The following is a 13,651-nucleotide window of genomic DNA, read 5'->3' as shown; positions in this document are numbered from 1 at the left end:
TGTCGGGCGCTTCAAATCCGCCACAGGAGAACGAGTCCCTACCACGCTCAGAGCAACATAACCGAGCGGGTGAATCGAAATCTGAAGAGCATGCTGGTCGCGACGACCGAGCAGCACAGAGATTGGGACGCGCGGCTGTCCGAACTGGCGTTCGCTACAAGGACAACCGTGAACAGGTCAGTGGGTATTACACCCGCTTACTTGAATTTTGGGAGAGAGATCGCTTTTCCGCTAGAGAATGCCCTACTCGACGCGGCGGGGCCTGCGCCCCCTCCGCTTTCGCAGTACGCGGCAAGGCTCCGGGAGCGCCTGGAGGCAGCGCAGCGAGCAGCCCGCGAAAACCTCGATGTGGCGCGCATGGAGCAGGCGGATCAGTACAACAAAGGTCGCCGTCACGTCGTTTTCAACACGGGCGACTTAGTACTCAAGAGAACGCACCCACTTAGTAACGCAGCGCGCGGTTTCGCCGCGTCGCTAGCGCACAAGTGGGCTGGGCCGTACGAAGTTACGGCACCTACCACCTACTACCGGCCCACCTACCAGTTGCGGTTGTTGACAAACGGCGAAACCGCCGGTCCGGTGCATGTCGCTGATTTAAAGGCTTTCCACCTTCGCAAGGACGATGGCTGCGAAGCGGTGGGAAATCAGCGCGATGCGGCGATCTCACCCCCGGGAGGACGAGCAGGTAGCGGTGCGGTTTGCAACCGACGCTACAACCTGAGGACCAGGTAGCACCCGTGTCTCTCGATCAATTATCACTCGCAGTGCTCTCGCCCTCTCAGTATGTCTTCTAGGAAGCTCCAGCGGACCGACGCCCGTGGCTCGGACTCCAGAAGGCAAGGCAGACCACCGTCGAACGGTGGCCGCCATCAAGGCGCGCCACCCGGCTGGCGGCAGGAGCCGCGGGAGTGGCGCAGGTTCCACGGCCGCGGTGGCCCCCACCGCCCGCCAAACCACATGCCTAACCACTGGAGAGCACCTCCCAGTGGTGCAGGCCAACGCAAGAGGGCCAGAGACGACCAGGCGCAGGGCCCCCCTCAGCACCCAGCCGGCGCTTCGGCCGCCGAGCAGCCGCAACCCAAGCGGCCCAGGGTCCTGCGGCACGTGGCCACCTGGACCACGGTCGCCAACGGAGCGGCCATCTCTTACTGCGCGCGGTCCAGGTGGCGGGACCAGGCGCAGCCCCTTCGCGGCGGAAAAGCGCTTGGCGGCTGCAGCGCCTTCCCCCGCTGCGCCACTGCAGAGGGGCGCCCGGAGGAGGCGGCCCTCCGCATCCTCCAGTCCAGCCGCCCAGACCTGCTGTCCCCGGCGGCCGAGGAGCTTTGGAGGGCGCTGCCGGCAGGGCCCCCAGCGGAGCCAGGCGCCTCGCTCCCCCAGGCGGCTCGTGAGGAGCCCGTCCAGCCAGCGGTGAGCGGCCCCCCGGCGAGCACCCCTCCCCCCTGCGACGACTCTATGGACCCGGACCCGGAGGTCGTCGAACGCCTACTGGCGGACCCCGGGACGGACGTTTGAGGGGGGGGGGGGAGATGTAGGGTCTGCTCGCGGGCAAGTCAAATCCCGCGCCGCTCACCGCGGGTAGTCTCGGACCCCTTCTTCCCGAGTGGTGGGGCGGGGGGAGAGAGGCGAGGAGAAAGCCTTTATAAGGCGAGACCGGAGAGGCTCGCGGTCTCTCGCTCTTGGACCAGCCCTGCGAAAGGACCACCTGACCCAGCTGCCACGACGACGACCGGCCCCCCTGATGTGAGAATAAACCCTTTGTACAAAGTCCTGCCTCGAGTGACTGCCTGTGCGTCCGCGCGCAGAGGAATTGCCCACAAATAATGGCGCCCAGGGTGCGGCTTTAATTAACACCTTGTGGACGATTTCTCTGCCGATTTTGGGACGTGCAGCCAGACTCGTGGCAGGCCCTCTTTGTTCAGGGCCACGCCGGACCGATAGGGTTAAGGAGCGGGTCAGGCGGAATGTTCGCGGAGTAGCGACTTGTGTAGTCTTGTAAATTTGTTAGGGGTTTTGTATTATTTATGTAGTTTTCGGGCGTTTTGTGTTGTGTATTTCCGCGTGTTTGTAGATAGATTGTTGTGTATGTGAATGTTCTTGTTGCCATGAGCAGTTAGCCGGTGCGGCCGGACAGTTAGCGCGAACTATGCCTCCCAGAAAGGATGTTTCAGCCACGGCTTTGGATGGCGGGGCAGCCGGTAGTGAGACGGCCGACGCGGCGGCCGTAATGGGGCATGTGACTGAGATGTTTGCCGCATTAGCCCGTCAGCTCGGTTCGGTGGCTGGCGCCAACCAGGCCGCAGCATCGGTAGCATCGGCGACAGCATCGCGCCCGCGGATAAATATGGAGGTCCCCTCCTTTTCCGGGTACACGGACGCGAAATCAGTCCACGAGTTTTTACAACAACTCGAGGACTACCAGACGGCTCTGGGCGCCCCAGATGACGTAGTGCTAGGGCAGGTCCTGCCTGTAGCACTCGTCGAGAGCGCGGCGCGATGGAGGCGCTGCCAGCCGACTTTCCAGTCGATGGCGGACTTCAAAGATCGTTTCCGCGCCGAGTTCTTGCCGCCTGATTATGAGCGCCGGATGCTGGATGAGCTCGCGTTGCGCACCCAACACCCAGAGGAAAGCCTCCTCGAATACGTACGCGCAATGCAGGAGCTGTACAAGAGGGCAGATCCGATGGCAACCGACCGAGATCAGGTTGCGCGTGTGATCAGGCAGTGCCATCCACGCTTCAAGCCGTATCTGCGGGGCCGCAGTTTTACAAACCTCGAGGCCCTAGCGCAGGAGGCCAAGACCGTGCAGGCGGATTTACTCGCCGAACTGCGCTACCGGCCGCCCCCCAGGCCGGCCGAATCGCTGGAACCGGGATGCGCATGGGATGGAGGCCGAGAATGCGCGATGAGGGCTCGGCGCGCCGAGGTAATGGCCGTGGAAAATCAGGCGGAACCCCCTGTTGTCCCTCGCGCGCTTCACCCGTACGCATTCGAGCAGCGGCGTCGTGCTGGTCTCACAGGCCACGCGCGGTGCGAGCGTCAGGAATGCGCGGAGAAAGGGGAGAGCCGTCCCCATCCGCTTCGTGGAACGAGGGGTCCTCCGTCTACGCGGCGGGTGAATGACCGGCTTTGCTGGAATTGCAACCAGCCCGGCCACGTGGCACGCGAATGCCAAGCTAGGCGTATGCAGGGAAACGCCAGGCGCTGGCGGTGATGTCTGATGGCAGCGGCCTTTCACCGTCAGCGGGAGAATTTCATGGTTGTCAAGGCGCTAGTCAGGAAAAGAACTCCCGCGCCGGCGACGGGGAGGCCTTTGTCCCGCTCGCCTGTTGAACTCAGGGAGTCGTTCCGCGCTCAAGCCCTTTTATGCTAGTGCAGTTAGCGGGTCGATGCTACTCTGCACTCGTAGACACGGGCTCAACGCTGTCACTGGTCGGTGACGAGGTGTACGAGGCCTGCCGGATAGGTAACATCCGTGTCAGACCGGCCGAAACCCCGTTAAGCTTAGCAGCTGGGGCGGCAAAGGCAAAGGGAGCAGTGCGTCTTACGATGCGTTTTGACGGCAGAAAGCGGAGACATCGCTTCGTCTATCTGCCTTGCTTGTCGATACCAGTAATTCTGGGAAGGGATTTTCTCTCGAGCGAAGGCATTGTGCTCGACATGGGGGAGAATGGCTATCGTTACAGCCAGCTCGCCCCCCTCATTCCCTTCGAAAGCGCATCCTTGCCCGGCTGTCCTGCACAAAAGGTGGTTGTCCACACCTGTGCGACAGAAAGGCAGGTGAGCTCCCTCGAGACGCTGAGAGACGGTGGCCCGTTAGAAGCGATTATTGCGTCTTTCTCAGGACCCAGTAGTCAGCGCCGAAGGCTCGCGGAAACTTTACTCCCGTTTTCGGATTGCTTCACGGAGAAACCGGGCAGAACCGACCTGCTTCAGCACGAGATTCAGACGGGTGATACGCGCCCTTTCAGGTGTAACCCGAGGCCGTTAAGTGCGCATAAGAGGCAGCTTCTCGACTGTGCTCTTGACGAGATGATTGATACCGGTGCGGTGAGACCCTCACAAAGTCCCTGGGCGTCACCAGTGGTTCTAGCGCCGAAGAAAGATGGATCGGTCAGGCTGTGTGTTGATTATCGTAAGCTCAACTCACTGACGCCTACGGTTGCGTACCCTTTTCAGTCGATCGAGGCTGTGATGTACGCGTTAGGGAACGCGAGGTTCTTCACAGTCCTAGATGTAAGCAGAGGGTACCTGCAGATTGAGGTGGCCGAAGGTGACATTGAGAAAACCGCATTCACCTGCCACCGCGGGCTCTTCGAATTTACTCGACTCCCGTTTGGTTTGTCTAACGCCCCGAGCACGTTCATGCGACTGATGGACATCGTGCTGGGCGATGCAAGGTTCAACTACGCCATGGCGTACCTCGACGACGTTGTGATATTCTCACAGTCGTTCGAGGAGCACCTCATTCACCTGAATTCCGTTCTCGATAGAATGAGACGTGCCGGTCTAACCATTAATCCAAAGAAAGTGCAGTTGGCATCGAAGAGAGTGAACCTCTTGGGCTTTGTCGTGGATGATGGCACACTGAGACCAAATGATGACAAACTGCAGGCAATTCTGAACTACCCCTGCCCCATGGATGTGAAAAGCTTGCAGAGGTTTTTGGGGATGGTTGCGTTCTACAGGCAATTCATCCCGCGCTGTTCGGAGCTTGCAAGGCCGCTGAACCTGCTGTTGCGTAAAGGCTCGAAGTGGGTCTGGGGCAAGGAACAGAGTGACGCATTTGTTGCCTTGGCTCGCGCGATAGCGAATACCGCTAGTCTGCGCCTCCCCGACCTGAACAAGCAGTTTGTCTTGCAGACAGACGCTAGTGACTACGGTGTTGGAGCTGTTTTGTTGCAGGAACACGAGGGCAAACTGCGCCCTGTCGCGTTCGCTAGTCGCACGCTCACATCGGCGGAGCGGAATTACTCCGTGACCGAAAAGGAATGCCTGGCGATCATGTTCGCATTGTCCAAGTTCGACATGTACCTAGACGGAGCGGTCTTCACCGTGCAGACAGATCATCAGGCATTGTCTTGGTTAAAGAGGCTCAAGAACCCCGCAGGCAGACTCGCGAGATGGGCGCTGACGTTGCAACGTTACGCGTACGCCATCGAGTACCGCCGGGGCAGCTTGAACAAGGTGGCCGATGCGTTATCGCGCGCACCATGGAATGCTGGCGGAAGCGCTTCAGAGGCGCAGCCCAGCTTTGTAAAAATCGGCGTCACCGCTGTTGGAGAGGAAGAGAGGGCGGACGGGAGTGTCGCGCCCGGTTTGGAGAGAGAGGAGACGGACAAAGGTCCCGCACGGTGCTGTGACGGAAGGGAAACACAGCAGCTCGTGGCGGCGACCGCTCGCCTGCCTAGGAGCGAGGCAGAAAGAAATCTGTCTTGGGGAGTAGCGGTCAGTAGAGAAGAGCTGATCGAGGCCCAGAAAGCAGACGGTCTTTGCCAGCGGGTGCTGAAGGAGCTTGCGAGCAGCGCAGCTTGCACCGGGAACGCTGAGGGCAAGTACGACGCGTATCTGCTGGGCGATGATGGCTTGCTGCTCCGCTATATTCCCCAACTTGACGAGGAAGCGGCGATAGCATCCCCTTTCCGAGTCGTGGTCCCGAGAAGGTTGCGGAAACGGTTCCTGCAGTACTTCCATGACTCAGTGCTGGCAGGCCATGGCAGCGGCAGTAAGACTTACGACAAGTTATGCCGTGTCGCGACCTGGCCAGGCATGAGAAAGGATGTGCTGGGATACGCCCGTACCTGCCCGGTATGCCAGGTAGCCAAGCCTCGGGCGGGCAAGCCCGCTGGCATGATGAAGGCGGTAGTTAGCAACTACCCGTGGCAAGTGGTCGCGTGCGATATCATGGGACCCCTCCCTCGGTCCGCACGCGGAAACCAATTCATCCTGGTAATAACGGACCACTATTCCAAGTGGGTTGAGGTTTTCCCCCTTAGGAAGCTTGTGTCGGAACGAATTTGGGAAAAACTGTTGGAGACTTTCACTCGTTTCGGTTTCCCTTCCGACCTGATTACAGACAATGCTTCGTATTTCACAAGCAAAGTCTTTGTAGACTCCTGTCGGGCGCTTCAAATCCGCCACAGGAGAACGAGTCCCTACCACGCTCAGAGCAACATAACCGAGCGGGTGAATCGAAATCTGAAGAGCATGCTGGTCGCGACGACCGAGCAGCACAGAGATTGGGACGCGCGGCTGTCCGAACTGGCGTTCGCTACAAGGACAACCGTGAACAGGTCAGTGGGTATTACACCCGCTTACTTGAATTTTGGGAGAGAGATCGCTTTTCCGCTAGAGAATGCCCTACTCGACGCGGCGGGGCCTGCGCCCCCTCCGCTTTCGCAGTACGCGGCAAGGCTCCGGGAGCGCCTGGAGGCAGCGCAGCGAGCAGCCCGCGAAAACCTCGATGTGGCGCGCATGGAGCAGGCGGATCAGTACAACAAAGGTCGCCGTCACGTCGTTTTCAACACGGGCGACTTAGTACTCAAGAGAACGCACCCACTTAGTAACGCAGCGCGCGGTTTCGCCGCGTCGCTAGCGCACAAGTGGGCTGGGCCGTACGAAGTTACGGCACCTACCACCTACTACCGGCCCACCTACCAGTTGCGGTTGTTGACAAACGGCGAAACCGCCGGTCCGGTGCATGTCGCTGATTTAAAGGCTTTCCACCTTCGCAAGGACGATGGCTGCGAAGCGGTGGGAAATCAGCGCGATGCGGCGATCTCACCCCCGGGAGGACGAGCAGGTAGCGGTGCGGTTTGCAACCGACGCTACAACCTGAGGACCAGGTAGCACCCGTGTCTCTCGATCAATTATCACTCGCAGTGCTCTCGCCCTCTCAGTATGTCTTCTAGGAAGCTCCAGCGGACCGACGCCCGTGGCTCGGACTCCAGAAGGCAAGGCAGACCACCGTCGAACGGTGGCCGCCATCAAGGCGCGCCACCCGGCTGGCGGCAGGAGCCGCGCGAGTGGCGCAGGTTCCACGGCCGCGGTGGCCCCCACCGCCCGCCAAACCACATGCCTAACCACTGGAGAGCACCTCCCAGTGGTGCAGGCCAACGCAAGAGGGCCAGAGACGACCAGGCGCAGGGCCCCCCTCAGCACCCAGCCGGCGCTTCGGCCGCCGAGCAGCCGCAACCCAAGCGGCCCAGGGTCCTGCGGCACGTGGCCACCTGGACCACGGTCGCCAACGGAGCGGCCATCTCTTACTGCGCGCGGTCCAGGTGGCGGGACCAGGCGCAGCCCCTTCGCGGCGGAAAAGCGCTTGGCGGCTGCAGCGCCTTCCCCCGCTGCGCCACTGCAGAGGGGCGCCCGGAGGAGGCGGCCCTCCGCATCCTCCAGTCCAGCCGCCCAGACCTGCTGTCCCCGGCGGCCGAGGAGCTTTGGAGGGCGCTGCCGGCAGGGCCCCCAGCGGAGCCAGGCGCCTCGCTCCCCCAGGCGGCTCGTGAGGAGCCCGTCCAGCCAGCGGTGAGCGGCCCCCCGGCGAGCACCCCTCCCCCCTGCGACGACTCTATGGACCCGGACCCGGAGGTCGTCGAACGCCTACTGGCGGACCCCGGGACGGACGTTTGAGGGGGGGGGGAGATGTAGGGTCTGCTCGCGGGCAAGTCAAATCCCGCGCCGCTCACCGCGGGTAGTCTCGGACCCCTTCTTCCCGAGTGGTGGGGCGGGGGGAGAGAGGCGAGGAGAAAGCCTTTATAAGGCGAGACCGGAGAGGCTCGCGGTCTCTCGCTCTTGGACCAGCCCTGCGAAAGGACCACCTGACCCAGCTGCCACGACGACGACCGGCCCCCCTGATGTGAGAATAAACCCTTTGTACAAAGTCCTGCCTCGAGTGACTGCCTGTGCGTCCCCGCGCAGAGGAATTGCCCACAAACGTCACTTCCGCAGAATAATATTTATGTTCGGAAGAGCGTTCCAGTATTTTGTTATAAGTGCAGGAGGCCACTCACTGTTAGCTTTTGTTCGTTTTTTAAGTATCTCGCCTTGTTTTAGAGTGGTTGCTCGTTGGAAAGCATTATTAAGGAAGTTCAAAGGATGGCTTCTCCCAAATATCATGTTTTTTAGTGAGTGGAGGTATTTCCAATAGTCGCCGTCAGCGGTACATATTCATCTCAGGCGCGTTGCCTGTCCTACAAATATGTTTTGCTTAAAGTGTCCTGGAGGATGGCTAGTAAAATACAAGCATTGTTGTCGGTCTGTAGAGTTCCCATAGAGTGGTTTTAAGCTGGGAAAACGGGCGGCAGTGTTGTGAAAATTGACTTACGCTGCCGAATAATGAGAATTCGTGATTTATCAAAAGTTTTTACTAACCAACCTTGTACCGTTTATATCAAAGCTTATTCACATCCACATTACCCAAAACGTCTCCTGTCCCCTTAATTGCATATCAAAGGAGTCCGACGTGCGCCGACTTCTTGATGCTTTATTGATTAAAAAAGAATTCATATCACATTCGCTCCAGAACTAGTTCCCTTTTTGAGCGCTGTCTCGCCGCACTTATTTCATTTGCGCCATCCTAATATGATTACTGGAACCCCGCATAGCCAGTATTAATTATACCTCGGAGGTAAGAAATAGAACGGCCTTGGTCAAAGCGGTGCGATTCATGACAGCCGGGGGAACCGACTACAGCTAATTAACTTCTTAACGGATGAAGCCATCTGGTCTTGACAGTGGTCGCCGTACGTAACGTATTGATACATACCGCGTTGCATGCATGCGCCTGGAGCGAGAGCGTTGAGTGAAACATTTTCAGCGCGGGAAGAAAAGTAGTACGGCTAAGCTTACGGGCTTAGCCCATTAATCAGCGAAATCTGGTTGGAGTTAGCGTAGTTTTAGCAGACAAGGTTAGTCTGGCGTAAGCGTTCCAGGAGATTGATGGCGCTGGCGCAAGCACATTTACAGATATTTTATGCACGCGACGAGCCAACCTGACACACAAATAGTTGGTTTGCATTGCTCTTCTTTTTTGGCGCACATTTAGCTGCATGGCTTCGCCTCTCGTTTCAAGCATATTTCTCTACTTGGCTTTGGCCTGTTTGTTTCGGGCATGCTTAGGTACTTAGCTTAACCACCCTGCTTCGAACTCGTTTGTACACTGGTCTTCGCCGCTTGATGAGCCAGTGCCACTGCTAGCGGTGCGGTCTTGCCCGTTCAGCTGTGATATCAACATGAAAATCACTTCCCAGTCGGAATGGAGGATGTGCGCCTCCGTCAGCATAGCGAATATTCGAGTGTCCTACGGCGGGAACTTTTCGTGAACATCCACCGTGGTTTCCTTTCTTTGCACCTCGTCAACGCGGCATTTAATTCGACAGTAAACTGACTGTTTGCGGCGTTCGCGGGCCTCCTGCGGCTGCTCATCGTGATACGCTCCGCCGCCGTGTCTAGCGATCCTCCTCTTCACCTCGATCAACCACATCAGTAGTCTCTCCCTCTCCCCTGCCTCCTAGGCGAGCGATCCGTCGGAGCCTCGGCAAGCCACGGCACTAGATTCATTCTTAGGGTCGCCGCTTTCTCTCTTCTTTCACTTGGACCTTCCTTCCTACCCCCGGTAGTTGTTCTGCATCTTTCCTTTCCTCGCGGCCCTCCTCTCTACTCTAGCTGCTGCTAAACCGCTTTTTCCTCTCGTCCTCGACGGTGCGCCCCGCTCGGCTGGTGCCATAGCAACCGGCGACGCTCGTCCCAAGGTGAAGACAGGGACTCTAGGTGAAGAGTACCACGATCCTCCCCTGAGCGCCACCGAATTTGGCAGCTCCCAGCGCCGCAATCTCTTAGGTGGTTCCATGTGTATTCGCTTTCGTGACATATTTATTATAAGTAATTAACCTGGGCTTAGTTGACACGGCTAACTTATGATATAACGGGAATAGGCAGAGAAAGCTGGAAACATTTCTCGTAAATTGCTGTAGCAACATCTCGCGCATGTATGCGACATTTAGCGCCAGATGCTTTGGGAGCCCGCCACGTTAGGGAGGTCAGGAGGTGGCTTTAGCTGGTCCTTCGGGGCTGGGATACAGCGGTTCCTTGCCACTGTGGTATGCTTGTAGAGCCGTGGTCGGCGCTTCGGCGGACGCGGTTGTTACGACGCGCGCCTCTTCTTTCTGTTTATCCTGTCTGCACGTGGCAGCAATTGTGGCTCAGCGCAATTCAGTGGGCAGGCCCGTGCGCTTTTCTATTAATTCGCTAGCATTGCTGCCCGTGGTGAGCGATTTCAGAGATGTGTTTGGGGTGCTTCGCGTCACAACAACAGAAGAAAATCCAATACAAAGAGTCCCACAGGTTGGATTCGAACCCCGGACTTTCTTGAGGGAGCGAGTACGGAACCTCATTGGCCATATATTTTTCAAGTCCTGCGGCGCGGGGAAAAGGGACGCGGGATTCTGGGCTCGCACGGAAGATGGCGAACGCGTTGCTTGTAACGCGTTACTCATTACGGCTGCGGATAAGCCCCCTAAATGGCCTAAACGAAGTTAATACAACTTTCGCTACAAAATTGACCGGTGTCGACGATGGCGACCGTTTGAAGCCTCGCAGCCGGAGTAACCGGAGCAACCGGCCACTCCGGTAACCTAGATGGGCCACCCAGGTCACGTGACCTAGTGGCGTCATCACAACCTGACCACCGAATTGGAAGCAAACTCTCCACACAGGCAGTTCAATTAATGATCGTTCTTGAAAGGTTGCCCGGGAAGAGCAATCTGAGTCTCATAAGCCCCACCGGTGGCAGCACCTGCCATCGACCTCAACCTTAACCCTGCACCGCTGCGTTAGGAGCGTATGAGGACTCCCGATGATCTATGAATGCAAATTCGAGAATTACCAATTCTACGTATACGGGCATTCACTGATTTACGTTATCAAGTTATATCCTTAAAGCAGAGCTTAATTGTTCCCTGCAATTCTTCTTTTTGAACTCGAAACACTGCTTCGCTCTGTTTTGAACCACTGCTGTGTAGCTACTTCTGGCTAAGCCGACCTGAAACAAACGCCGCGTCTGTTTTAGAGCTTTGAGAGTTCTTTGCACAACACGCGGACTACGATTACCGAGCGATTCTTATAATCAGTAGGGAAGTCATGTCGTATCACGAGACGGCTGCGTTACTTAACAAGTTGTCGGCATAGATTCTAAGAGAATGAAAAACATGCGGAATCATTTGAACTGCTCCCATTTGAAGTTTACTTTTTTTTGTCACTGATTTGTCGAAGAAAACATACACTCGCCAAAGTTCAAAGAAAATAAGTAGAATTGACGTTTCGGCGCCCGTACGCGTATTCGCCAACTGCAGCCTGTACAGCCACAAGGCTTGAAACCACGGTGAATTGATCACGGTGACTGAAGATTGTCACAACGACTTACCTAAAAGGGATAATAAATCCTCTTAAACGGCGTTATATGCCACTAAGCATCACGATTTGCGACCTAAAAGGGAAGAAATGAAAAAAAAATTAAATTAAAAAGACAATAAAATTACAGTACAGAGAGCGGAGTCGAACGGCCGACCTTCCATACGCAACACGTGCCTCTAATCCACTGCGCCATAGCGGCTTTTTTTTTTTATTTATTGCCTGACTTCGGCAAGAACCACAGTACACAAATACACTTACAGAGCGCAATGAGCAATAATTAACAACACTATCCGCCCGGGGGTGCGTGGCTTCATCATATTAAAACTCCTTAAGCGTCACCAAAGGCTCGACTCTTTCGAGCCACTCGGGAGCTTCAGGAGCAAGTTTCTGAACTTCAATATACTTATGCATGCACTCCCGAAAATAGATCCGTGCTGGCTGTGCATCAGGATCGCAATGATATCCTGCCATTCTGGAGCGCCAAATACAATGGAGGCCCATTAGCATAATGAGGTCGAATGGTGTCCCATCCTCACTCTCTACAGGCAAGTACCGAATACCATGAGCGTCGAGCGGAAATTCCTTTTTTAAAGTCCGTTGTAAGATGTCCCAAAAGTATACCCCCTCCCAACAGTGCAAAAAAACGTGGTCTATTGTTTCTGGTTGTTTACAAATTAAACAATGTGATCCCCAAGGCAGAAATAACTGCTTCCTTTCCAAGAATTCCTTTACTGGTAGTGTTGCGGTATGTAATTTAAAGAAAAAAGTTTTTGCACTTGGCGGCACCTGCATCGCCTTCACACGCTTAAGTACGTCGCGTCCCTGGCCTCCATTGTATAAGGCCCTGTACATAGGTTGTGGAAGAACTACATCGCACAAATCTTTATACAACTTCTTCCTGCTAACAGAAGATAAATATTCATACGAAAATCGAACAGACAGGAATCGAACACTCGCGACAACCTCTCTAAAGTAACCAAAAATACGTCCCGAGAAACTTTCGGTTGTGACAACAAAGTCCGGCAGTGCATTTCCGAGCCTTAATTGGCACACAGTGCGCAAAAACGGATCGCTTACATCGCGCACAAAACAAAATCTGCTTACAATCTGCCGCAGAAATAAGTGTCCCAGACTCAGGCCGCCATCCTTCACCCGCCTAAACAAATTGGTCCGGCTACAGCGTTCCCAGTCCGCAGCCCACACAAAAACGGCAAAGATCCGGTGCAGTCTCTGTACGTTCATCCTTGCACAATGCAACACTTGCATCACGTACCACAGCCTAGACATAAAAAAACAGATTGCACACTGTGGCCCTTGCGAAAATTGAAAGGTGTCGCCCTTTCCACCTTTCCACCTTTTCACGCGTGGCTTGCGTCTGTGCTTTCCAGTACGAATCGCTATCGCGATAACCGTCCAGTGGAACGCCTAAGTACTTTACTGGGGTCGTCACCCAGGACACGTTTGCAAAATTGCCGGGCTTCGTTGGCCATTCTCCGTGCCAAAGCCCCAGGGACTTTGACCCATTCACTTTACTACCGGTGATCTTGGTGAGTTCTTTTACGCATGCCACGGCCTCGGTTATACCTTCCCGGTTCACTGTGAACACCGCGACATCATCCGCATAAGCTAGCAGCTTAACTTCTGCTGCCTGTAGCTGGAATCCTCGATTTTTTTCACTTTCCATGATATTCAAACACAACGCTTCAATGTAAATGCAGAATAGAAGAGGGCTGAGGGGACAACCCTGGCGCACCGAACGCTGCAGGCTAATGGGGGCCCCCAAACTCTTATTGACAATTAATCTTGTCGTGCAGCTCCGGTACGCCAAGGCCACTCCCTCACAAATAATGGACCCTAAATTCACATGGTCGAGTATGCAGAACAGGATATCGTGCGAAACACAATCGAATGCCTTCTCAGGATCTAGCTGAAGGATGGCTACACAGCTATTTGTGTAATCACAACATTCCAGCACACACCTCGCTTTATGAATATTGGAAACAATAGAGTGTCCCTTGATCCCACACGTCTGGTGGGGACCGACTATATCCTGAATGACTGACTGTAGTCTACAGGCTAAAATCTTCATGAAAACTTTATAATCCACGTTTGTGAGGGCGATAGGACGATATGCTGTGACCTGCTTTAACTTTTCTGCGTCATCGGATTTAGGGATTAGCACTGTATGGGATTTACCATAAGACGGGGGCAATTCATTTTCTTTGTAGGCTTCGTTAAAAACTGC

Source organism: Amblyomma mixtum, chromosome 1 (genome assembly GCF_055824585.1).
Source record: "Amblyomma mixtum isolate Tamu chromosome 1, ASM5582458v1, whole genome shotgun sequence".
Classification (NCBI taxonomy): domain Eukaryota; kingdom Metazoa; phylum Arthropoda; class Arachnida; order Ixodida; family Ixodidae; genus Amblyomma; species Amblyomma mixtum.
This window is presented reverse-complemented; position numbering follows the sequence as displayed.